The sequence below is a fragment of the Rhinatrema bivittatum genome, chromosome 4 (genome assembly GCF_901001135.1).
Source record: "Rhinatrema bivittatum chromosome 4, aRhiBiv1.1, whole genome shotgun sequence".
In the NCBI taxonomy this organism is placed as follows: domain Eukaryota; kingdom Metazoa; phylum Chordata; class Amphibia; order Gymnophiona; family Rhinatrematidae; genus Rhinatrema; species Rhinatrema bivittatum.
The window spans coordinates 285,358,046-285,385,894 of record NC_042618.1 but is presented as its reverse complement, the minus strand read 5'-3'; the positions used below and the strand labels follow the sequence as shown (position 1 = coordinate 285,385,894).

Sequence of the window (27,849 nt, the reverse complement as noted above, 5' to 3'; positions counted from 1 at the left end):
TGACTGGCCCCTACTGGGCATGCCCAGCAAGGCACTGACCCTGCAGCCAGCAGGGGTCTCCCTTCAGTCTGATTTTCAAAGCTACAGGCAGTGCCTAGAAAGTAAAAACAAAACGAACCCAACACCGCGGGGTGGCGGGCGGGTTTCGTGAGGACTAACATCCTGCTGTCCTGTGAGAACACCTGTTACATCAGGTAAGCAACATTTGCTTTCTCACAGGACAAGCAGGATGGTTGTCCTCACAAATGGGTGAGTACCGAGCTGAGGATGTCCTGACTTGCACCAAATGCACCCAACGACGTGCAACAGGCAGTACAAGTGGGGTGGAATTTGGGAAAGGGCATCCGCACCCTACCGGGAAGGTGGAAGGGTGTTGGTACATCAGGTTGGAAAAAGGTTACGCAAGACAGATTGGCCGAAGATGGAGTCCTGTCTTCCAGCTTTGTCCAAACAATAGTGGGCTGCAAAGGTATGGAGAGAACTCCAGGTTGCAGCCCTGCAGATGTCAGGAAGCGGCACCGATCGAAGGTGTGCCACTGACGTAGCCATGGCCCTCACAGAGTGTGCTTTGACACGGTCTTGGAAAGGAATGCCAGCCTGCTCATAGCAGAAAGAAATGCAGTCCGCCAACCAGGAGGAAAGAGCCTGCTTACCCACAGGTTGTCCTAACTTGTTAGGATGGAAAGAGACGAATAATTGAGTGCTCTTCCTGTGAGAAACTGTACGGTCTAGGTAAAAGGCTAGAGCTCGTTTACAGTCTAGGGTATGCAGGGTCTGTTCTCCAGAGTTGGAGTGGGGCCTGGGAAAAAAGATAGGTAGTATGATGGATTGATTGATATGAAACTCAGAAACTACCTTAGGTAAAAATTTAGGGTGAGTGCGGAGTACCGCCCGGTCCTGCAGGAGTTTAGTGTAAGGCGGATAGGTAACTAGGGCCTGTAATTCACTAACCCTGCGAGCTGAAGTGATAGCCAAAAGGAATAACACTTTCCATGTGAGATACTTTAACTCACAGGAGTGCAGAGGTTCGAAAGGAGGTTTCATTAGACGACCAAGAACCAGATTAAGGTCCCAGGATGGGGCCGGAGGCCGTAAGGGTGGCTTCAGATGGAGCAAGCCTTTAAGAAAACGTGTTACTAGGGGTTGTACTGAAATAGGGACACCCTGTACACCTTTATGGAAGGCGGCTACCGCACTGACATGCATCCTAATGGAAGAGGTTTTAAGACCTGATTCAGAGAGATGCCATAAATAGTCCAAGAATTTGGAAATTGGACAGGAAAGGGGATCAAGGGACTGAGAAGTGCACCATGATGTGTACCTTTTCCATTTGTATGAGTAAGACTTTCTTGTGGAAGGCTTTCGTGAAGCTATCAGGACTCGAGAAACGGAATCTGAAAGGTTGAAAGGCTGAAGGACTAACCTTTCAACATCCATGCCGTCAGGGACAAGGCTTGGAGGTTGGGATGGAGGAGGCATCCGTCGTTTTGAGTGAGCAGATGCGGGTCCTTTCCCAGAGGAATGTGCCTGCGGATGGAGAGATCCTGGAGTATTGGAAACCATACTTGGCGTGGCCAGTAAGGTGCTATCAGGATCATGGTTCCTCCGTCCTGGCGTAGCTTCACGAGAGTCTTTGACACAAGAGGAAGTGGGGGGAATGCGTAGAGCAGACCGGTTGTCCACTTGAGGGAGAATGCATCCCTCGGCCGAGAGTTCTGGCTCCGAATGAGAGAGCAGTAATCGTCCACTTTGTGGTTCTGAGGGGACGCAAAGAGGTCTATGCGGGGAGAACCCCACTTGTGAAACAGAGAGGTCGCTATCAGAGGATCGAGTGACCACTCGTGCGGTCGGAAGACACGGCTCAGCCGGTCTGCCAATACATTGTCTACTCCCGGCAGGTAAGTGGCCCTGAGGTACATAGAGTGGGAGAGGGCTTCCGCCCAGATCTGCGCAGCTTCCTGACACAGAAGGAAGGAGCCTGTGCCTCCCTGCTTGTTTATGTACCACATGGCCACTTGGTTGTCCGTCTGGATTAAGATTATCTGATGAAAGAGATGATCTTTGAAAGTGCGGAGCGCATAGCGGATTGCTCGAAGTTCCAGGAAATTGATCTGGTGTTCGGCTTCCTCGTTGGACCATAACCCTTGGGTTTGAAAATTGTCCACATGGGCCCCCCAACCGATGTGGGAAGCGTCGGTGGTTAGGATAACTTGCGGATCCGGTGGAAGAAAGGGTAAGCCCTGAAGGAGGTTGACCTGAGTCGTCCACCAAGTTAAGGATAGGCGCAGCGCTTGTGTGACTGTGATTATGGAGGACAGAGGCTGAAAAGCTTGAATCCATTGTTGTCGTAGAGTCCATTGTGTTACCCTCATGGCTAGTCTGGTCATGGGAGTGACTTGAACCGAGGATGCCATGTGTCCTAGGAGAACTAGGAATTGGCGAGCTGTGGCAGTGTCTTGAGACTGGAGCTGGTGAGCTAGGGACATGAGAGTTTGGACCCGTTGTAGCGGAAGGTAGGCCTTTGCCTGTAAGGTGTCCAAGTCTGCCCCAATGAAAGATAAGGTTTGAGATGGGACGAAGCAAGATTTCTCGTAATTGACAAGAAACCCTAAGGAAAGGAGTGTGTTGATTGTCAATTGTAGGGAGGACCGGGCAATCTGAGGGGTGGAGGCCCTGATCAGCCAGTCGTCCAGATAGGGGTATACGTGGACACCTTCCTTCCTGAGGAATGCTGCTACAACTACGAGGCATTTGGTGAAGACCCGTGGAGCAGATGCCAGACCGAAAGGCAGTACTCGGTATTGATAATGGTCGCGGCCTACGAGAAACCGCAGATATTTGCGATGGGATTGTGTTATCGCAATATGGGTATAAGCTTCCTTGAGGTCGAGGGAGCATAGCCAATCCCCTTTCTGCAGCAGAGGGAGTAACGTGCCCAGGGTTACCATCTTGAATTTTTCTTTTTGAAGGTACTTGTTGAGGGCTCGAAGGTCTAAAATTGGACGTAGCCCTCCTGATTTCTTTGGAATTAGGAAGTATCTGGAATAGAATCCCTTGCCTCGTTGAGAGGGAGGAACGAGTTCTATAGCATTTGATTGCAGAAGAAGAGATACTTCCTGTTGTAATTGAGCCAAATGGCTGGATAGACTCCACGCTTGAAGCGGCGGGGAGTCTGCCGGAAGAGTTATGAAATTGAGGTGGTAACCCTGTGCGATAATCGCCAGCACCCACTGGTCTGAGGTAATCCGTATCCAATGCTGTAGAAAGTGGCACAGACGACCCCCTACAGGGATGTGGGGGAGTGGGATATGGCATGTGCTCCGAGTCGGGAAGTCAAAGGCCTGCCGCAGGCCCGGGGGGTGGGGCTACAGCAGGTCTTTGTTTCCGAGGTTGGCGTGGCTGAGGTCTGGTGGAGGATCGAGCCGGACGAGGCCTAGTCGACGGAGGGTAATAACGACGTGGCCGAAAGAATGACTTTTTGGAGTCCTTCTTAGGTGGTGGTTTGGAGGATACCTCAGATGGAACAGACGAAAGTTGTTTCAACGTCTCGTGGTGATCCTTCAATTCCGCCACAATTTGTTGAATCTGTTCTCCGAACAGATTATCCCCTAAGCAGGGTAAATCGGCTAGACGATCCTGAACCTCTGGGCGAAGGTTGGATGATTTTAACCAAGCCCAACGTCTGGCTGAGATGGCAGTAGCTGAGACTTTCGTGGAAGCATCGAAGATATCGTAGGCCGTTCGGATCTCGTGCTTCCCAGCTTCAAATCCTTTGTGAAGGAGGGCTTGAAGCTGTGGCTGGTATTGGTCCGGTAAGGTGTCAGCGTAGTCCTGCATTTGTTTAAGGATAGCTCTGTTGTACTGAGTCATATAAAGTTGGTATGAAGCTATACGAGATATCAACATAGCCCCATGATACACTTTCCTTCCCACACTATCAAGAAATTGGTTGTCCTTGATAGGGGGAGTGGAAGAGTGTGGCTTTAAACGCTTGGCTTTCTTTTGCGCAGACTCAACTACAACAGAGCGATGATCCAGTTGAGACTTCTGAAATCCTGGTGCTGACTGAACGAGGTAGGTTGAGTCAGCTTTTTTATTGACTGGTGACACAGATGAAGGTGATTCCCAGTTTTTCTTTAAAAGATCCAGAAATACTTGGTGAATGGGGATGGAAGCGATGATCTTGGGGGCATCCAGAAATTGGAGCAGCTCCATCATTTGGTGCCTGTCATCGGTCTCAGATTGCAGCTGAAAAGGCACAACTTCTGACATCTCCTTTACAAAATTTATAAAGGAGAGATCTTCAGGAGGAGATCGTTTTCTACTCTCTGTAGGAGATGGTGGGGATGGTAAATCTGTATCTGAAGATGAATCATCACCCCAGGTATCATAAGGATCATGTAAGGTTTGCTGTCCTGAAGGACCTGGTAGAGGATCCAAAGGCATCGATGGAACCGGTGCTGCAAGCGGAACAGTGAACGGCATCGAGGGCTTCGGGGCCACCGATGGAATCGGTGCCGATCTTGGAATCGATGGAGCCGAAGGATAAATCGGTGGAAAGGTATGTGAAGGCACCGATGGAACGACACCGGACGGAGGAATCCGGAACGGTGTTTCTCCTGTCGATGAATGTCCTTCCGGAGATGATGGTGTAGTCGGTGCTAATGAAATCACCGATGGAAGGGCGCGCATAAGTGCCTCCATACGATTTAGTATCGGTGCCAACGCTTCCACTATAGGCTCGGTGGTCGGTTCCATCCTCGGTGGCAGAGTCGGTGCTGAGGTCGGTGCCTGAGGCGGTGCCGGAATCGGTGCCGGAGGCGGTGCCGGTGGAGGCTGGAATCTTCGCATCGCATTCTCGATGGCCTCCTGGACCAGCCGGTCCAGTTCTGCCCGGAGACCAGGGGTAAGCATACCCGGCTCGACGGGAGAGGGAGGCTGAGGCAGGGCCGGAGGGACCACCGTAACCGGTGGGATCACGGCCCCCGCACCCCGGGAGGGTGAGGGTTTCCTCGGTGCCTGCGAACGAGACGTGGACGGTGCCAGGTCCGACCGAGGCTTTTTCTTCGGTGGCTCGGCCTGTTCAGAGGTCGATGGTTGCAGATCCTCGACGGGCCGAGACTTGTGCCGTCGATGGCGATGCTTATCCTTCCGATCTCCTCGGTCATCCGGGGAGGGGACAGGAGTCGACGGCCGAGAAGTCATCGATGGTGGACGGTCACCGGCGGGTTGGCGATGGTGGTGCAACTTCGACGGTGCCGGTTCCGATGACGTCGATGCTATCGATGGCGTTGGGGTGGGTGCATGGAAGAGGAGCCCCATCTTCTCCATCCTGGCCTTGCGACCCTTAGGTGTCATTAAGGCACATTTGGTGCAAGTCAGGACATCATGCTCACTACCCAAACATAAAACACAAACCCTATGGGGGTCAGTGATGGACATAGTCCGGGTACAATCCGGACATCGACGGAACCCCGTCGCCATGGCTTAAGGCCAAATTTAGGCGCGGGCTCAGTAAGTTCCCACAGGCCTCAAGGGCCAAAATCGACGGCCGCCGATTAAAAAAGGGAAAAAACTTACCGGTTTCCGCGAAAGTGACAAAAATTTGTCGAAGGGAGACCCCTGAGGGGCAAATTTTCTTCGGATAGAAAAATACCGAATTCCTGTCAGGAACGTGGTAAGAGAGCTCCTTTCACCGCGTGGCAACTGCTGCGCGGAAAAAAGAAGACTGAAGGGAGACCCCTGCTGGCTGCAGGGTCAGTGCCTTGCTGGGCATGCCCAGTAGGGGCCAGTCAAAGTTCTGTTTAAACTTTGACAGAAGTTTTCCGTGGTGGGCTCCATCCTCGATGTCACCCATTTGTGAGGACAACCATCCTGCTTGTCCTGTGAGAATAACATAATACCTTTGTATAGATCTATGTGTGACCACACCTTGAGCATATGGGCAGATCTGGTTACTCCATCTAAAAAAAAATATAGTGGACATAGAAAAGGTACAGAGAAGGGCGACAAAAATGATAAAGGGGATGGAAAAGCTCCTTTATGGAGAAAGGCTAAACAGATTAGGGCTCTTTAGCTTTGAAAAGAGACAAATGAGAGGGGATAAAGTTGAGATTTATAAACTCAAGAATGAGATGGTAGGGATAAATAGAGAACAGTTTATTTTTTCAAACAGCATTAGGACTAAGGGCCTCATTTTCTAAAGTATCGCAGGCCTGCGATACTTTAGAAAATCGCGCTAACGAGGGGGCGGGGGCCGAAGCGGGGGGGGCGGGGGCCGAAGCGGGGGGGCGGTCCGGCAGCGATCGCACCGCTGCGGTGCGATCGCTGCCGGCATCGCGCCCAATAACTACACCATAGAAGGTGTAGTTATTGGGCGCGAAATAGAGAGCGAAAAGGGCCTTACCTTTTCGCATGGCGCGCTGTCCTCGCGAAGTCGACCCCGGGGACGCCCCCGACTCCTCCTCTTCCGGGGCCGACTCCGCCCCGATTTCAGTAGCGCAGACCTGCGCTACTTTCGCTAGCTATCGCAGGCTTGCGCTGTTAGCGCAAGCCTGCGATAGCTTTGGGAAATGAGGCCCTAAGGGTCATTCCATGAAGCTAGCAACTGGCAGATTTAAAACAAATTGTAGGAAGTCTTTTTTACACTCAGCTCATAATTAAGCTATAGAATCTATTGTCAACAGGAGGTGTGGTCAAGGTAACTAACATAGTAGAGTTCAAAAGAGGACTGGACATGTTCCTGACGGAAAAGTCCATTACCAGTTATTAACCAGGTAGACTTGGGAAAGCGAGATACAAGAAATCAACTATTGGGGATCTGATGGGTACTTGTGAACAGGACTGGCCATCGTTTGAGACAGAATGCTGGGCTCAATGAACCTTGGTCTGACCCAGCATGGTACGTCTTCTGTTCTTAGATTTTCATTTGCTCTTTTATATATTACTGCATAAAACATACAAGTATAATATTTTCAAGAAGCTGTATTTCCCAGAAAAGCATAATTTTGGCACAGTGCCTGCTCACATTTACTACAGCAGAACTAGTGCATTATAAAGCAATCATGATTTTTAGCATCTAACTTAAGGCCTAGATCTTCCTAAATGAAGGTCTCCTCTTGCTGAGCACAGTGCCTATTTTCCAGTGCCTATTTTTACTAGGCTCCTAAACTTAGATACCTAAAAGTGGACAGGGTTATGTCAATGGAAGTAATTTAGATAACTAATGCTGATTTGCAGTGGTAGACACTAAATTAATTACCAAAATATAGGCCTAAATTTAGAAAATTGTTTTGACTCCTAAAGTTAGTTTAATTCTCAGTCTAAAACATAGGATCCTAAGTTTAACTGAAAATTCTTCTAACTTTAGGTGTCTAAAACTGAGGTGCCTAGGTCAGGCACTCAACTTTCTTTGAATATCGGCACCTTTGTGTTTAGTGTCTGATTCACAATACATGTGAAGAGATCCAAGGGTGTCCTGACAGGAGTATTTTTTTTTTAACATACATGTGTGTGTTTTTAAAAATAGGCTGCATTAAGAACATAGGAACATAAAATTTGTCATACTGGGTCAGACCAAGGGTCCATGAAGCACAGTATCCTGTTTCCAACAATGGTCGATCCAAGTCCCAAGTACCTGGCAGGATCCCAAACAGTAAGTAGATCATATATGCATGATAGCAGCATGGGTAGTGGCTATTCCCCAAGTCTACTTGGATAATAATTTATTGACTTCTCCTCCAGGAACTTGTACAAACCTTTTTGAAAACCTATTTATGCTAACTATATTAATCACATTCTCTGGTAATGAATTCCAAAGCTTAATTGTGCATCGAGTGAAAAAAAAAAATGTTTTCTAATTTGTTTTGAGTGTGCTACTTACTAACTTCATGGAGTACCTCCCCAGTCTTTGTATTTTTTAAAAGAGTAATTCTGTGTGGCACTTTTGTTTAATCATGTTTATTACACAAAACTTTCATATGATTACATCACTAACACCCTCATTCACAAAGATGAGTTACCATTTGAACACAGAAAATGTGCATTTAGGTCCCATTGGAAATAATGGTGCCTGCTATAAATAACATGAATTTTCATGCATTCATGCATAATGCACATTTGTAAAAGGAAGTGTAAATGATTAATTACAGAATGAAAGAAAAGTTGTGAGAAAGTCTGAAGCAGGTGTAATGTAATCTGAGTATGAAAATGAGGTTAAAATAGGGTTAGCCTACTGGTTCAGGGGCAAGTTATGTTGTTATATCGTACACTCTGCCAGGTAGAGGAACTGTATTCAATTTCTGGCCATCACTCTGCTACCCATGCTGGCTGGGGAAACTGCAAAAGCAGCATCAATATTCACTAGAGGGGAACGGTACCTCAGGTCCTGCATAATAGCAACACCTAGTGACCAGACAGCAGGAGCATGTATACTGGGCTGTGGAAGGACTATTGCTGTCCATAGCCTGTGAAAGATGGGCTAGATAGAAAGGGATGGAATTATAAAGTAGAGAAAATCCCCAGTAGTTATAAATGAAGGCTAATTCAGTAAAAGTTGGATCCAACTGAACTAGAGACTCAGAAATAACTGCCAGGTCAAAAGATGATTTCAAAACACTTAGTAAATGTAATAACAGGAACTCAGCTAGGGTATATATTGTCAGTATGAATCTGTTGAGGATAATTTTGGGAGGGCAGTTTCCTGGTTAGACTGGCATGGGAGAGCCACCAAGACAGGGAGGCTCTGAGCTATCTCATGACACATATGTATTCCCTGAGTGGCTTGATTCCACTGGGATTTCAGGGTTCATTGAGCTTGGCTCACATGGAGATGTGCTATGGCGATAATGTGAACTGTTGATGCCATATGACCCTACATCTTCAGCATGTTCCAGGCTTATATCTGCTGACTTTGAAGGAGTCCCTGTGGAAATTAATTTGGTAATTCTGTTGGCAGGAAGAACGTTTAAGAACAAGAACCCAGTGATGGCGATAACAATGTATAAACCCAAGAAATAACCATCAATAGCTAATAAAGTGGGAAAATGTGAGAGATCTTCATAAATATAGCATCATATCTTTTGCTTGAAAAGTCACTATCTGGGCTCACCTGCTATGGAAATTTAATCATGGGTCTCAAAATAACCACTTCTCCGTTTTTTTAGAATTATTTTTATGCTTTTTTGTGCAAGTATAAAACACAACATTTAATGTGATACATGCAAAATAACTTTTTTTGACTTGGGGATTCGCTTGAAAATTGCTGAACATCACAATTAACTGAATCCAGCCTAACATGACTCGCGTTTCATGCGCCTTCTTCAGAGGCCAGGAAGTATATTAAAAAAATAGCCTTTACATCAAGTCCAGAGTAGACTAAGGGGGCCATTTTCGAAAGCTTTCGCACGCAAAAAGGGACTTTTCGCGTGCGATAGCTAAATCAGGGGGGAGTCCGCACCGGAAGGGGAGAAGTTGGGGCGGCCTCAGGGCGGACTCCACGACGACTTCGCTGACAGCGAAAGGTAAGATTCCTTGTCACCGCCAGTTTCGCGCAAAATAACTGCACCTTTTATGGTGTAGTTATTCGGCGCGAAAGCCGGCAGCGATTGCACCGCGGTTTTCGCAGGCCCGCCCCCTGCTTCGCCACCCCGTCACCCATTACCGCTGGATTTTATAAGGTCTGCGACCTTTTCAATACAGAATATATATGTATCTAGTTAAATATCCATGCATATCTACATATCTATATAGATAAATAGATAAATACAAACATACACACACTTCTCCATTTTCCTTATTTGTCAAGCATTTTATATTTATGTCTTTGCATGTACTAATGAATGATAATGCCAATAAAATGCATAAAATCCACAGACACTTATCTATTGTCGCTCTTAGTTTACACCCTGAACTAGAGCCTCAACACAGAAGCTTGTAAATAGTTACTCCATTCTCATTTCATTTTATTTTTATTTTTCTTTCATTTTATTAACCTATCCAACTCTCCCATTGGACCCTTTATTCTTCTACTACATTCCCATCTTGTTCCTTCGCCTCCCTGTTTAATGTAACTTATTTTTCACTTTCCAATTTGTTGTATTAATCCCCGTTATATATAAACCAATGAGATATGCAAATGAATGTTGGTATAAAAAAGTTTTAAATAAATAAAATAAATAAATAAAATGCACCGTTGTAAAAAAAACCAAGTTTAAAAAAATTGGAGGTTCATATTCAGAAACATTTAACTGGATAATTCAGAAGTTTTCCAGCTAAATGAAGATGTAGGGACTTATCCAGCTAAAAATGCTAGCTGGCTAATAAGTTAGCTAGCTAGAATTTGGCTGGCTAAGAGGGTCATTTATCAAATTGCAATAAATACTGCATCGCAAATTGTATATACCAATTTTTCATCTGTATTCAAGTGGGAGCAGTAAATGGAAATGAGGGTCAGTTAGGATGGCATGCGATAAAGAAAAGCACAGCAACAAAGGTTTTAACGCCGGAAATGACTACACCTTTTTCCTGTGCATTGTGCCTGCGTTAGCTGTGCATTACCGGCCGAAAACATTTTTATAGAGGTTGAAAGAGAGAGAGAGAGAGAGAGTGTGAGAGCACCTCTGTGGAGGCTCAGTTAAAATTGAACTTTTTATACCACTATAAGAGGGGGCATATGAACTCTGGGTGAGGTCTGTGGGGTGAATTGGGTTTTGGGGGGCAGTTTTACATGCACAGTCATACATACGAACAGCACAGTTACCATCAGTGAGGATTTAATGTGATTCGGAGTGATGAAAGGTGAAAGAAGAGTAGGTTTGTACCATGTTCTCTCTACCTAACTTGACTCTGCATCAAGTTAGGTAGAGAGAACATGGTACAAACCTACTCTTCTTTCACCTTTCATCACTCCAAATCACATTAAATCCTCACTGATGGTAACTGTGCTGTTCGTATGTATGACTGTGCATGTAAAACTGCCCCCAAACTAGCCCAAATGGCCTAGATTCATCACTTTTCTATAAATATAGCAAAAATAGCACCAGTGATAAAAAAGGGGCATGTTTAGCCTAATTTTCCTGGTACCACATCACATAGGTTTTTTACCATAACACATGTTAAATTTATCACTCCCACATTATTTTCACATCACAAGCTGAGAAGTCCATTATATACTATGGGCTGGATTTTCTTTCTTCGCACGCCTTCCTGAATCGCGCAGTGGCTGGGGGCGAAGCGGGGCGCGGGCTTGCGAAAGCTGGCAGAGATCGCACCACCGCGGTGTTATCGCTGCCTGCTTTCGCACCCAATAGCGCCATCGTAAAAGGTGGTGCTATTGGGCACGCTACTGGCAGCGATAAGGGGTCTTACCTTATCGCCTCCAGTGAAGGTTCCACAGCGTCCGCCCGGACTCCGCCCCGATCTAGCTATCACACACGAAAAGGGACTTTTCGCGTGCAATAGGGTTAGAAAATAACCCCCTATGTTAGTGAGCAGATAAGCTTTTATCACAATTGGTATTTGGGGCTGCTGGCTAGAGAGAGAGAGAGCCTCTGTAGGGGCTTACAAAAAAGTTAACTGTTTATACCACTGTAAGAGGGGGCACTAGTAACTCGGGGTGAGGTTTGTGGGGTGAGTTGGGTTTTGGGATATGCACAGTCATACGTACAAACAGCACTTAACTGTGCTATTTGTATGTATGACTGTGCATGTAAATCTGCACCCCAAAACCCAACTCACCCTACAAACCTCACCCCTAGTTCATAATGCCCCCTCTTACAGTGGTATAAAAAGTTCAAATATAAGCCGCCATAGAGGCGTTTTCTCTCTCTCTGCATCACTCTACTGCATGCCACACTGACCCTCATTTCCATTTACTCTCCAAAACTCCTCCCACTTGAATACAAATAAAAAATTTGCAAATGCAATTTGCAATGCGGTAGTTATCGCAGGCATTAGGGCCATAACGCCCTAACATGATTTGATAAATTACACTCTTTGCCCGTTAAATCTGATTGGGCCAAAGAGCTGTCCTAAAGTTAACCGGATAAAGATAGCGGCTACACTACTGAATATATATATCCAAAGTTAGCTAAGTTTATCAGCTTACTTTGCTATCCAGACAATGACTGATTATAGACCTCCCAGTTAACAAAACTGAAATAAATATTTGAAAAAAAGCCACAGGTACAAAAGTATAATATTAAATGAGCTGATGAAAGATATATTGTTTTCTTCTCCTGGATAGTAAAGAACTTTCAGAACCCAGTCATGACTTTTTCCTCCAACAGTGAGTTACCAGGTTATCAAAAACTATGGATGCTGTATCTTCTGTTAGCCTAGTTTATAAAGTCTCTCACAACAGCAATGACATTTAAATATAAACAGAAAACAAATTAGACATAAACCCTGGTTACCTTGGATTTCTTTTAGTAGTGAGATAATGCTGTGTAGGTGCACAATTTCATGGAATGAATGCTCCCAAATCCAGCAAAGCAAAAAATCTGGAACCTCAACCCACCTGAAATAAAAGAACATATACAACATTAATTGAAAAACGTAGTCCAGAATAGATCATTTATTTATTTATTTATTTTTTTGGGTTTTTTTATACCGATCTTCCTACATTAGATGCAAATCAAACCAGTTTACAAAGAACAAAAACTTGCCATAAGGCCTTACATGGAACAATAAACATATAAACATTTAAGCAACTTTAAGTAAAAGTCAAAGAGAAGAAAAACTAAATATACAATTTAAATTACATAGAAATCAAGGTAGAATAAGAATTGGATTACATAGTAATGATGGTCATAAGTGATAAGAGTCCAATAAATGAAAAATTCAAAGATTGTTGTGCTTGTACTAGGCTAAGATTAGGGAGAAGGAACTAAGAAGATATGTAGAAAAGGAGTGGAGAATAGCAGAAGAAATAAATGGAATGAAATAACATAAAATAAAATACAATAAAATACAATAAAATACAATAAAATTAAAATTAAAATAATAAAATTAAAATTAAAATAAAATAAAATAAATAAATCAAAATAATAAAATAAAAGGAAAAGTCAAAAAATTGACTGAAGGTCTCTTCAGAGGGAACCTGAATAAATGAGAAAGACTAAGACTAATAACAGATCAAACAATATAAGGGAGAGAAATAAACAGAGAAGTGTAGTAAGATATGTAGAGAAGGCTTTAAGCTAACAAGATGGTTCTGGAAAGGCAAGCTTGAATAACCAAGTTTTAAGTTTTTTTCTTAAAGGAGATTGGGCAAGTCTCTTGTCGGAGGTCAGATCATCAACTAAAAGATGCATTTCATTTCTGTATTATAGAGGATACTTCCAAACTCTTGACGCTTATCCTTCTAATCTTGAATCCATCTGGGAAGCACAACTTCTAGCTATCAGTTGCACAATGAAACAAAATCTGGATAAATAAACCTAATATTTCAATTCAGGAGGTTTGGAAAGAAGTGGCTGAAGTGATCAAAAAATCACTAGGAATGTAATTCCCATCAATCCTGTGTTGTGCTATTGGGCGATCCATTGGAAGATGTTAGTTCCTACAAAAAGAGAACTTATTGGGCATCTTTAAGTTATTGCCAGATGCTCAAGTACAGAAAAATCTTTAGTGACGAGAAAGTGAAAAGAAAACCAGAGGTCATGTGGGGTTTAAGGCAGTGTTTCCCAATCAGTGTATGCCATGGCACACTAGTGCACCATCAGGCTACGGACAAGTCATCAGTGCCTGATGTTCAGGCCCTGACTATTGCCTGCGCTCTATTTTCTCAGCACTTCAAAAATGTTAGAGCTCTATCTCATACATTTGCACTCATACAAATGTGCTCTATTTGAGCACATTTGCACTCATACATTAATGTTTCTAGTAATATAGAAAACTGGTGCTAGTTGTACTCTAGTTCATCCTCTGTGTTCCCATAGTTTACAGAGGCACTGTGTAGGCTACAAAGTCAACATAGGTTGATATTGTAGATTTGGATTTGAGTAGCAGTTTTCTTATTTATGAGAGCTCTTCAAGTTCCTTTGTCATCAGCTGAAGTGAATAAGTACAGTTAATAGCTTCTGGGTATTCACAAATAATCTCCAGCTCAGTTCTTGCTTCACAAATGGCAGTCTCTATTGCTCTAAAAGCATCTTCTGTTGAATTATCTTTCACAAATGAAAAAGATGCCATTTTTTTCTGACAGTGAACCAGTTCAGGTACAAGTGACAGATCAAACCACAACATACCAGCACAAAGAAAAAGGGAACTCTCCCCGGGTGTAGCCTATTTCTTAGTAACCACTGACACATGTTGAACCAGAACCGCCGTTCATATGGAAACCTCCTCCACTTCGCCACACTTTGAAGGCTCGGGCCCCACTCTGGGCCAAACCCATTCCAGGGAGCCCTTTCATGCGCAAAGGAAAGGGAACTCTCCCCGGGTGTCGCCTATCTCTTAACACCCGCTGACCCATGTTGAACTGCTGTTCACATGGAAACCTCCTCTGCCTTCAAAATTCTTGTTTGTATATCTGCTATGTCACCCAGATTTTAAAAGATCAGCGAGAGCTGACTAGATGCCAATGGAACCACCACACTCTAGGGGCAAACCCATTTTAGGGAGCCCTTTCCTGCACAAAGGAAAAGGAACTCTCCCCGGGGATCTTGTTTGAATATTTGCTACTACCACCAAGATCTGCACCCGCAGCAGCTCCACCCCACCCAGGCATAGTTCATCATGTTTCAGGTCCTAGCACACGTGTTAGACTCCTTGGTCCATGTTTCAAGACGGGTCGGGCGGACAGTACGCCCTGGTTGACAGTCGCGCCACATGCTGTTGTGTTTCGGGAACACTAGGAGAATGGTCCCATCTTAAGGGGAATGTGTGCCCTTGGACCTCGGCATGACCCCAGACGAATCCAAGACAGCACCGAGGGTTGGCGAGGCGTGTTCCAGCATGGGCAAAGACAGTCTGACCCTCTGCTGGACCAGCATGCTTCTGGAAGCCAACAAAATTATGTTGGTTACTGAACAGTCCTCCGACCGTTCCCAGCCCTTTCGGACCTGCCACTAGGTATCAGCAAGAAGCTGCAGGCTGGACTGAGGATGAGGGCAGATGGAGGCCTTGTGACACCAAAGACTCAAGACATGGACGAGAAGACTCTGGATGTGGATGAGGTTCTTGGTAGACTCTAGACGAGACGAGGAACTTGGAAGAGTGGACGAGACGAGGAGATGGGAAGGTTCAGACATTGGCACCGTCTCTCAGGCCGCCCTACACAGCCCACCTACACGTGCGGACCCAATGGGCTGGTCACAGACCACCCTGTCCTACTGCGCGCCCTACACAACCTAAAGAGGCTGGACACGGTCCATGCAGAGAGCAGGACAAGCACAGGAAGGGAATCCAACTGAGACGAGACTCCAATGACGAGGCAAGATGTCACCTGGAGAACCAGAGAAGCTGGAAGGTTAGGAGGACGGAACCTCAGAAACATCAGGAAGTGGAACATCAGGAAGCCTGGACTAGAAACCTCAGGACATGAAGTTATGGAACATCAGGAAGCAGACGAGACATGGAGCTCCAACAAAGAACGAAGACCTGACTTCCAGGAACAAGTAACTCCACTGCAAGGCAAGGCAGGACTGAAGGTGAAGCCCTCTTATAGGGCTGAGACAGGAAACAGTCATCAGGTGAGGCCGGGGCATATCCGGCCGCGGGCCCTTTAAATCTTGTGAAGAGGCACGGTCTGCGCCTTAGGAACAGAAAGCAGGAAGTTGTGCAGGACCATGGCCAGCGGTCATACTGCTAATGCCAAAGAGCAGGGCGGGGCCGAGGAACAGGCCCAGTGTTGTTGGCAGCTCTCAGCCGCAGAGGGCAGACTGAGGAGTGGCTCCTGCCACGGGGCAAGCAGAGAGAAGGTAAGAGGCTGCCCATGAGGCAGAATCACAACATATGCAGGGGGCGCCGTCCCCCTTCACTCTGCTCCCCTCTTCTTGGGTTCTATCTGAGAAGCTTGTTTGCTGTTTGAGCTCTCTCAGAGTGTCTCAAATCTTTATTCAATTGCTATTGCTAGTTTGCTACAATTAATTTTCTATTGCTGAAAAAGATATTTGTTCTTTTTTTCTGCTGTGCCTGCCAGGCAGCCAGGCTTTTTTTTACTGCACTTTTTTTTTTTTTTATTGAACTACTTGTTGACTATCGGTCTCATGCCGGTATTTAGCCACTTTCGACTGCATTCCCAAATAACCCAACTCCGAGAAGACCTGGTCCTGGCACGCAGGAGGCCACTACTACCGGCCTAACACCATCCGCGGGCTGAGCCTCGTCTTGTCTTTCCCCTATCAAAACCACAGCGACCTGTCTTGCCCCTATCAAAACCACAGGGACATGACTACCTCTGCTCTGCCAGCCTGTCTTGCCCCTATCAAATTTCTGCCACTCTGCCTTGCTGCCATACACCAGACGATTCACTTTACTCCTTGTGGTATTCTTGTCACTATCATGGTTCCTCAGTGTGTTGGTGCTAGTCTTTCTGCTGCTTTTTCCCTTTATCGGTGCCTTGTGGTTTTTTTCTGACACACTTTCTGCTTGCTATGTTCCTCCTTCATTGTGCTGTAGGATGTTGATGCCACTTGTCTTGCCACTTTGCCTGTCGTGCTGCTTTTGAGGGTTCATGCAACTGTAATCAGTGCTCTCTTTTGAAGCTATGGTGTATTATTTATTTATTTATTTATTTAGAGTTTTTCTATACCGGCATTCGTGATTAGAAATCACATCATGCTGGTTTACATATAACAAGGGGGGTGTGAAATGCAGAAACGAAACATTAACAAGTTCAAAGAGGTCATAAAGTTACATTACAACAAGGTTTATATAACTGGGAAGAAGAATTAGAGCAAGATAATTGAGAGTTAGAGCAAGATAATTGAGCAGTTAGGAAACTGTGACACTCTCACTGCTGCTTTGCACCTCTGTTAAAGCACTCTTGCCACTCCTGGTACGCCTTTGCCCCTCTACAGAGCCTTAGGCTATTCATGCTACTTTGGTGCCACTTTGCCATAGTATAAGTACCTTGGAGCTCTGTTCTCATTCTGATGATTGCTCCCCAGAAATTTCATCAGAATTGATAAGAAAACCCCAATTCTGCAGCCAAAAATAGGCTGCAAATACTTCCCCCATTGTCTTTAATGGGACAATGAATAAAACTAATCAACGAATTGGTTTTCCCCCCTATGATACTAATGCAATGAATTTGGGTCCCTGCGAAACGAAAACCGAATCGAAACGAAATTTTTCCTTCTGCACATCCCTAGCATGCATGTTATAAAACAGCCTGGCCATGAACACATGTGCACCAAATTTTAAATGAGTGCACACATCCCACTTCAACCGTTCGAGTTGGGGGATTTTAAAAGGGGCACCCACTGACACTATTCCCAGTTTTACCAATTCATCTACAGTTCATCCAGTTAAGAGATAGGTACTCCAAACCCCCTGGTTTAATATAGCCTTCACTCCCCCCAGTTAGCCCCGACTTAAAACCCCACAGATCTGCTCATCCATAGTAGAAGTAAAGTTATGCGGCAGGGGACCTCAGTGCACACTAGGTTGAGTAAGTATTTACGCGCGCATCTCAGCTTCACACTCCAAAATACCCTGCCCAGACCATGCCCACGTGCCGCACCTTTGTGAAAATCTTCGCAATGTGCACACTGCGGGAGATATGTGTGTATCTCAGCGCCTTTTAAAATCTGCTCAGCACATGCAAGCCCATGTTATTCATACATCCCTTAATTTATGCATAGGCTAGGCTTTTTAATTTCACCTTTTAATGCATATGGCAGTTTGCGTTATTTTCAGGAGGTAGGCACATTTTGGAAATATAAAATCTTGTAAGAAATTTGAATTGGGTCTCCTGCAGTTGGATGTTAAAGATCTAATTCTACCAAAACATTTAGATAGGGACCCCAGGTCCAGCTCAACACCCAATTCCTTTTCAATTCTCTTATTATACTCTCATAAGATTGGGGGCTTTCTTGTTTCTTAAACAGTTTACAAAAATAAGAGATTGTACATAGATATCTTTGACTCAACAGATCTGAGTCTAACGTCAATGCTTGGTTTCACTTCGCAGCTCAGGAATTGGCAGGGGCAAAACAATGTCGTGCCTGTAGAAAGGCATAAAAGTACTTATTGATAAAATTGCAAAAGACATCACATTTCTTGTTTCATCTAACAAGAAAGAGTTATCTGGTATCCTTTTGTTAAACCACTCCATGAACAGCCCTGTCTATAGGCCTGATGTAAAAAGCTTATTCCCCACCACAGGTAGAAAGTGAGAGATTTTATAATTTAAATAGAACACTGTGTTAAGTCATCTCCAGGCTCTGATTAGCAGTGTAAACCGGTATGCTCCCACACAACTGAGCTGGGACAAAGGCCTGGGACACATGTAAAACAAAACGGGGATCCAAGGGTACCAACAAGTCCCTTTCCAGCGACACTGGTGATAACTCGATTGCATCAGCCAGTCACCCATGTGACGCATCAAGCATGCCAGAGCATGTGGGAAGTGCCATGCTTCCTTTTCCCCAGTTTCGCATGATCACTGAGAAAGTAAGTCAAGGTCAGCATAACTGCCAGTGTTATTGGCATATGAGATGCTCTAGTTTCACAAATTGAATCTTGTTAAGAAATGAGGACCATCTGAAACATACAGAATCATTTTGGTAGTAATACCATTTTGAAGAGGCTGATTCTTCCCATCAGAGATATTAGATATCCTCTCCACTTCAGCAGTGTATCTCTAATGGTTGTGAGCATGTTCTGATATTTCACTAAGAGAATTTGTGCTACACAATTTAAATAATAGCTCAGAAACAAATCCTCAAAATTATTTATATTCATATATATAATAAATCTAATTAAATAAAGCAGTATACCACATTGAACCCCCCACCCAACTAACATAAAAGCAATATACAAATCATACAGCCAACATAATCACATGCACCTCAATTAACCCTACCAAACAATTCACATAGCATACATACTCATATAGCAAAATGGTAGGTGTAAATATACACAAGTAACAGATTTACATGCATCGCTTTTGGAGGTTCTTAAACAGCAATTTATATGCGTAAATTGTGGCCCCTCCTCAGAATGCTCCTGACCTGCCCCTTTTTCCATGTGCAAATTTACTCGGAGACCTGATTTACGTGAGTCTGTTGTGGTTTCTAAAATAGCTAATACTCGCATATATATATTTTACCTGTGTACTATTTTTTACATGTGCAGCTGTTGAAAATTTACCTTTTAAGAGAATTCAAGGATTTCACTGGATGCAGTATTAAAAAGAGCAAAATCACATTCAAGCTTTCAATTTATAACTGTGCTCTTAAATTCATACCTCCTTCTGTTTCAAATATCAGAGTTTTCAGCAACTCAAATTAAGATTTGCATTTAAAGTAATGATGGAAAACATTTTCATTTTGCAACTTTGCAACCAGTTTTTGTTTACTCTAAAGAAATTTTTGCATCCACTTAAATATGCGGCATTACTCACTATCAAAGCCATCACTGCAATGTAGCAAAAACTATCCATAAAGGGGTAGATTTTTTAAAAAAGCGCGATCGCGTACTTTTGTTGGCGCACCAGGCGCCAACAAAGGTACGCTGGATTTTATAAGATACACGCGTAGCCGCGCGTATCTTATAAAATCCTGGATCGGCACGTGCAAGGCTGCCGATTTTGGGCAGCCGGCGCGCGCCGCGCCGCGCAGCCTACCTCCGTTCCCTCCGAGGCCGCTCCGAAATCGGAGCGGCCTCGGAGGGAACTTTCTTTCGCCCTCCCCTCACCTTCCCCTACCTAACCCACACCCCCCCCCCCGGCCCTATCTAATCCCCCCCTACCTTTATCCATGGATTTACGCCTCCCGGAGGGAGATGTAAATCCACGCGCGCCAGCAGGCTGCTGGCGTACCGAGACCCGACCCGGGGGCGGTTTCGGAGGGCGCGGCCACGCCCCCGGAACGCCCCGGGCCGAAACCACGCCCCTGGGCCGCCCCGGGCCGCCCCCAAAACGCCGCGTCGTTCGGCCCCGCACCCCGACACGCCCCCTAAAAAAAACCCCGGGACTTACGCGCATCCCGGGGCTCTGCGCGCGCCAGCAGCCTATGCAAAATAGGCGCGCCGGCGTGCAAGGGCCCTGCTCGCGTAAATCCGGGCGGATTTACGCGAGCAGGGCTTTTAAAATCCGCCCGAAAATGTATTGGTATACAGATACTAAAATAAAGCAGACTACACTGCAGAAATGAATGTTGCTGCTGTAAGTTGTTATATGCCAAATTTTAAAGTTTTTAAGCAGATATTGTCAACATCCTCATTACATGCTCTCACATGGATCTCTAGCACTATTTTATAATACAGTACATCTGGAAAAGACAAAGTAACACCTACTTTCTGGGGATGTGCATTCATTTTAGATGAAATAGGGAATATAGATGATATTTCCTATTTTGTCGCAGTTCTGGGGGACCCAAAAATGATAGGAAAACTCCACGAAATTTCATGTGGTTTTCTTATCGTTTTGCGGGGAGGGAGGAAAAAGGGCACACAGAAAAAAAAACCCCAACCCTTCAGATCTAATTATTTACAATCCCCCACCCTCCCGACCCCCTCAAAACTTGCCGAAATTCCATGGTGGTCCAGCGGGGGACCTGGGAGCGATCTCCCGCTCTTGGGCCGTCGGCTGCCAGTAATCAAAATGGCACCAATGGCCCTTTGCCCTTATCATGTGACAGGGGCTATTGGTGCCATTGGCCAGCCTCTGTCACATGGAAATGCTCTGTCACATGGTAATGCTCCTACCATGTGATAGAGGCCGGCCAATAGAGATTGCTCCCGGGACCCCGGCTGGACCACCAGGGAATTTCGGCAAGTTTTATTTTGGGGGGGGGGGGGTTGCAATGAATTAAATTTGAAGGGTTGGGGTGGGTTTGGGTTTTGTTTTTTTACAACCCCCCATCTGCCCCCCCCCAGGTTTAGGGCTTTGTTTTTTTGGGGGGGGGGCAGACAAAATAAAATCGGCCCGAACCGCGGGAAAACAAAATGTCCCACGGTGGGCTGATAACAAAGGCAGAACCGAAAGGTTTGGCTAAAAATTGAATCTGATTGGTGAATGAAAGAGGAGGCAGGCTTAGTCTTATCCTCATTCACCAATCATGGAAAAAAAATAAAACATCCCCTGAAAATAAGCCCTAACCGTTTTTTTCGGAGTTAAAAAAGAATTATAAGACCTGTCTTATTATCGGAGAAACACGGTAGATCCCTTAGAAGATCGCCTGCTACCAGTGTAATTTTAAAAAGAATACACGTGCACTCATAATTGCGGGTGTCTTCACATGAGCGGAGAGATGCTGCAATTTTAAATTGTGCTCGCAAGTACATGTGTATAATTTAAAGTACCCTTCCTGCGTGTATTTCAGCTAGGGCTTTAGCAGCTTTTATGCGCATATGCAGGCTGATATTAAAACATGCTTGCGTGAGGGAAAAACCAGTTTTTCAAAATAATCCACCAGTTTGCCCAGTTCATATTGAGGTCTTCAAGACTCCATTGGTTCTTCATCCTGCAAGCCCCCACTTTACCCTGAACCCTCACGCTATGCTAAACATCCTAAAACCCTAAGACTTGCTCCTCATCAGGACCAGAAGTAAAGTACGCAGATAACAAGACAACGCACGCCATGGTCATCTTTTTCAAAATGTGGGCCCCCACCCCAAAACACCCATCCTCTGCCTCTTTCCTGCCCCCTTTTTAATGATGCACACATGGGTATGTATGCTCACACTTCGCAGCTTATGTGCATTGCTTGTGTGAGGCCTGCATATGTGCATATGTGGCCATTTTGCACGAGCAATGTATGTTAGAATGGTAATGTAAAATATCACCTGCCATATTTTAATATTATATTACTATACATACGGACATACTATGCATATAAATAGTTAACTTTTAGTCTGTAATTCAGAAAAAAAAGTATATGTATGCAAATTTGAAAAATATTCTTGTTTTAAAACGCATTCTAATATGGCCATACTTTTTATGAAAAAAAAATGGTTAAAAACTGAATTCAACTCACCTTCATTTTTTAATTATTGAAAGTTAACTCAATTTAATGACACAATAAAACATTTTGCTGAAACTCATGAACTGTTTGTAATCTGTACTATTAATTTAAGGTAAAGTGTCAAAACAGTAATAGAACTAGTGACATCATACTAACTTACAACTAAACACTGCTTTAGAGATTTATGTATAAATTATTCTTTGAAATTTGGGAGATATGGAAGAAGTAGCAAAACCAACAGACTCCAAGTCCAGCTATGTTTGGACAACTATTTTCCTGCACTAAAGATCTTTTGCCAAGAGGAATTCCTGAATGCTTATTACAACAATATCAGGCTTCCAAGGAGGTTGCAGTGACCTGCATGGCAGAATCATGACTAAAACCCAAAATTTCATTGAGCATATAGAGGCTAGAATTATTTTTTATGTACCGTATTTTTCGCTCCATAAGACGCACCTGACCATAAGACGCACCTAGGATTCAGAGGGGGAATATAAAAAAAAAAAAAATTGTGCTAAACCGGCTCTGCGTCTGGGTGTCTTATGGAGCAAATTAGGGGAGTGCATAGCTTTTTTTTTTCTCCCCATTTTGTTTTCGGGTCTGGGGAGGGCCATTTCGGTCCACTCCCCAGATCAGAAAACATTTCTTTCTCTGGGAACCCCTCCCCCCCCCAAAAAAACCCCATCCGAACCCTTTAAATTAACAACCCCCACCCTCCTGACCCCCCAAGACCTGCCGACTTAATTTACTGCAACTCCCCACCCTCCTGACCCCCCCAAGACCTGCCGACTTAATTTACTGCAACCCCCCCCCCAAGACCTGCCGACTTAATTTACTGCAACCCCCCCAAGACCTGCCGACTCCCCCAAGACCTGCCGACTTAATTTACTGCAACCCCCCACCCTCCTGACCCCCCCCAAAGACCTGCCAAACGTCCCTGGTGGTCCAGCGGGGGTCCAGGAGCGGTCCGGGAACGATCTCCTGGGCGTGGGCCGTCGGCTGCCAGTAATCAAAATGGCGCCGACGGCCCTTTGCCCTCACTATGTCGCTGCTATTGGTCAGTCTCAGTGACATAGTGAGGGCAAAGGGCCGTCGGCGCCATTTTGTTTACTGGCAGCCGACGGCCGAAGCCCAGGAGATCGTTCCCGGACCGCTCCTGGACCCCCAGGGACGTTTGGCAGGTCTTGGGGGGGGTCAGGAGGGTGGGGGGTTGCAGTAAATTAAGTCGGCAGGTCTTGGGGGGGTCAGGAGGGTGGGGAGGTTGCAGTAAATTAAGTCGGCAGGTCTTGGGGGGGTCAGGAGGGTGGGGGGTTGCAGTAAATTAAGTCGGCAGGTCTTGGGGGAGTCAGGAGGGTGGGGGTTGTTAGATTTTTTTTTTTTTTTTTTTTATATTCGCTCCATAAGACGCACATACATTTTCCCCCCACTTTTGGGGGAAAAAAAGTGCGTCTTATGGAGCGAAAAATACGGTAATTACTTCTAAGATAGCCTCACTAACCTGAGTGGTTGTGGGGATTATGACACAACATAGTAGATACAAAAGGGGGCCTAAGCATTGACTTAAGTATTCAAAATTGAAAATGACAAGACCTGAGACGGCTTGGCAGCAGAAGTGGTGACCATCACTGTGGCACTCTTTTGAGCAGAACTGGGACATATATGGAGGTCATTGATGGGAAAAGGTTTGCGAGGTTCTGTAGAAAACATAGGGGATGTGGAGTTGGTGTTGGGTTTCAGATGGCAATTAGTATGTACATTTACTCGAAGTGGACAAATCTCAACTAGATATAGATGGGTCATTTTGATATTTATCGGCAGTCATTTATAATGGTAATAAAAAGCAAAGTGCACTCTGAAATCCCTATGAAATAAAAATTCTATGCCAGAGATGGTGAAACTGATTGTAAAAAGCTAACAGAGAATAGAAAGGCTAAAATTGGAAACACAATAATACCCTGATATCAACTGAGGAAATGTCTCATCAGGGCATGAGAGGGATGTCAGATGCCCTCTTGAGATGCCATAATTACTTCATGGAGCATTTGATCCTTCATAATAATAATTTTTAGATGCCATAAATAATTACTTCATGGAACATTTGGTCCTGGAATTGATGAGAGGGGGAACTACTGTATATCTAGCATATAGGACCTGATGTAAGGAGTTAACAGTGGAGCAGCCTCTTGGCAATAGTGATCATAAATTAAACTACTGCTGTAATATTAACTTTAAAAAGGGAGACTATAATAAAATAACGTAATTGTTTAAAAGAATTTGCTTAGGGTGATCACTTGGGATTGATAAAGAGAAGCACGAATGTAATAGAACATACAACATAGAAAAAGCAATTGTGAGGTCTAAAAGTCCACGAGGCATAGAAATGATTTTAAAATACCATATTGAAAGACCATATAAAATGTATTCCACAAGTTTAAAAAGGGTGGAAAAACAGACTGAATGACTGCCAACATCATTAAATGGTACTATGAAAGAAAGGTATTCTTTTAAAAGATGTAAAGCCGGTTCTGATGTGGAACTGAGAAAGAGCCTATTGTAAGTACTGGAAAATAAGATGTAAAATATTAATAAGGCAAACCAAAAGAGAAATTGAGGAGAAACTTAAAAAGGTTTTATTTTTAGTTTTTCATCTTTGTAAACTACATCAAAAACAGAACGCCTGCAAGGGAATCAACTGGGACACTAAGAGCACAATAACCCGTGCTATTTGCAATGTAAATGGGCACTTTTATCCCATATATATTGATGTCAGTTTTCAATGGGAACAAATCTTTGCTGTTCCCTTGAAAATTAGCAAATGCAAAGTGCATAGGCTAAAAGCATTCCACATCTGCTCTTCTTGCTGGCAGCTGAGGGGATAAACGAGCATGCACACACATGAAAATGACACGTACATGCACTATTTTACTTCCCCAACCTAAACACACAGAATGGAAAGTCTTTTTTTTATCTTGCTAAAAGTATGAGCACTATAGAAACTTGAATGTACTTTTAGCTAGGTAGAGGAGAGCATTTTTCTAGGGATATGCATTCATTTAAAATAAACTGGGCCACTAAGGGCACAACAGCCCATGCTATTTGCAATGTAAATGGACACTTTTATCCCATATACATTGATGTCAGTTTTCAATGCGAACAAATCTTTAAAATGAATTTGGTACACAAAATGCAACATATAAGGCCAATTTGATTCACTCGGGGGGGGGGGGGGGGGGCAAAATGAATCGGGGGCTCCCCGAATGAAACAAACCTTATTCATTTTAAATGAATGCGTCGGGCCTAGGCCATGGCACCTGTGTTGTGCTCAGGTGTAGAGGGCAGCCCCTGCTTTGGGCCTTGGGCCTAGGCATAGGCCCGAAGCATTCATTCAAAATTAATGTAACGAATAATGTTTGTTTAATTTGGGGGCCCCCCCAATTCATTTTGAGGTCTCACCTAAGGAACAGGCCGAGGCCCAAAGCAGGAGCTGTGACCTAAGCCTGGGCCAATACCAAGGCCTCAGCTGAGATCCCAGAAAAATGAAAATGAGTTTACCTGATCCATCGAGTATCCGAAGAAAGGTGGGTCCCGAGGCCACGACCTGGCTGCTGGTCTCAATGCTGAGGCCTTGACAAAGACCCAGGCCCGATGCCAGGCCTTAGCCCAGAGGCTGGGTCTTGAAGCCTAGGCCTCAGCCCAGACCCAGGCCCGACACCAGGGCCCATCCCAAAAGCTAGGTCCCAATGCCTGGGCCTCGGCCCAGGGTCAGGCCCATGCTTGGAGCCCAAGCCTTGAAGCTCTTCTTCTGTGTCTTCATTCTTCAGTTCTTCTATTGCCAACTGACGCTGTCCGCTACAGTCAAACTGGAGTTAATTAACTCAGACACATTCACCCCAACTGATGGCACAATTTTGGTGCCATTCTGTTGTAGGCCAAGGCCCAGGCATTGAGGCACGGCCCCAGACCATGCCCCGATGCTGTGCCTAGGTCCGGTATGATGTTGGAACCCAGCCTCCGGGTCAGCCCAAGCATTTGGACCCAGCCTCCAGGGTGTGACATCGGGCCTGGGCTTGGGCTCCAGTCTAGGCTGAGGCCAAGATCGCAGTGACCTACCATGGCCTTGGCCTATGTAAGACTGAGGCTTTAGTCTGAGCCTAGGCCAAGTCATTGGGCCTGGGCCTGAACTCTGGCTTAGGACAAAGTCTCGGACTTGCATAGGCCTCGCTGCTGGATCCTCACTGTAACAAGTGGGAGCTTTCAGGGATCCTGGCCCTTACATTTTCTGGGTGGGTAGGAGGGATGGCTGGAAGGCCCCATTTTCGATTTTTTATTCATTTTATGGTTTTGTTTTTTTCACACAAATGAAATGAATCAAACATTCCTTGAACCGAAATTCATGTGAAAAAAACCCTCCTGAAAATGAACCAAAAAACAAAAACATTTTTTATCCCTCACATCCCTATAATTTTCATCTAATTTATTTTAGCCTAATAAATTATTTTCTTGGATAAATAGCTTTGAACATTGTAAAATTGAGATCATTAAAGAATTTTAGACATAAGTGATGAAAAGGAGTTGATTTGTTCAATGTGACTAGCAGACTGCAGTGTACAAATCAACTCCTCTTGTTAGAATTTTCATCAATTATAAGGTCTAAAATTCTTTAATGATGTTAATTTTACAAACACATTCAGACATATTCATTGTAACCCCTCCCCTAACCCCAACCCACCTCCGAAAAACTAAAAACGAATCAAAGTGCCCCTTTAAATGGTCCATATATTGAGTGTCAGGCTCAACCTTATAAAGAGTCTCTGTCTCTCTCTCTCTCGCAAAGTGGCATGCATAACAAACATGTGCACAGTTGAGGACAATTAGGGGATATATGCTGCCCATGCCCTGCGCCATTTCCGCCTACTTTTTATGGACACATGTACATTGATGGTACGCACGCCTTTCCCGGCTATTTAAAATTCACGCAGCTCCCGCATGGTCCACTTAAGTGTGTATGTGGCTGTTTTTGCATGCAAGACTTTTAAAATGAAATGAAATCCCTTACTGGTCTCCATAAGGATTCCAAGTGTCTTTTTTTTGCAGGGTTTTAAGGTTGGTATCATAGTAATGCATGTAAAAAGAATATACAAGTTGTTGTGGTATTTTTACTTCCGAAGACTATGAATGTCCTTTTTCATGTAAAATCTACATTAAGGGGTAGATTTTAAAAACATGCGCGCACACATGGATGCACGATTTTATAACATGTGCGCGCCAGCGCACATATGATATAACATCCAGGCTGGCACTCGCAGGGGGAGTAGATTTGGCCAATTTACACGCGGCGTCAATATCAGGCCTCACCCAGTTCCCTCCCAGTCTGCTCCAATTAAGGAGCGGACTGGGAAGGAACTTTCCTACCCCCTGATCTATCTTCCCTCCCTCCTTCTCTCTCCTCCCTGACCCCTTAACGCGGCCTACTTTTTTTTTTTTTTAAGAACATAAGAACATAAGAAAATGCCATACTGGGTCAGACCAAGGGTCCATCAAGCCCAGCATCCTGTTTCCAACAGTGGCCAATCCAGGCCATAAGAACCTGGCAAGTACCCAAAAACTAAGTCTATTCCATCTCTAACAAGTCAATCCAGTAATGAGTGGTAGGAAGAGCTGCGTTAGTGCCCGGCGCACCCACAGTTGCCGCACGCACAGTCCAGCTCACCTA

General features: G+C 44.7%; 1 protein-coding gene across 1 annotated transcript in view; it reads right to left on the bottom strand.

The window, feature by feature from the left end:
- Positions 1-27,849, bottom strand: part of RASSF8 (Ras association domain family member 8) — a 436,900-nt gene that overhangs the window by 294,308 nt on the left and 114,743 nt on the right. The window contains 1 exon segment of the mRNA XM_029600163.1: positions 12,414-12,517. The gene's annotated coding sequence lies outside the window, so the exon portion shown is untranslated.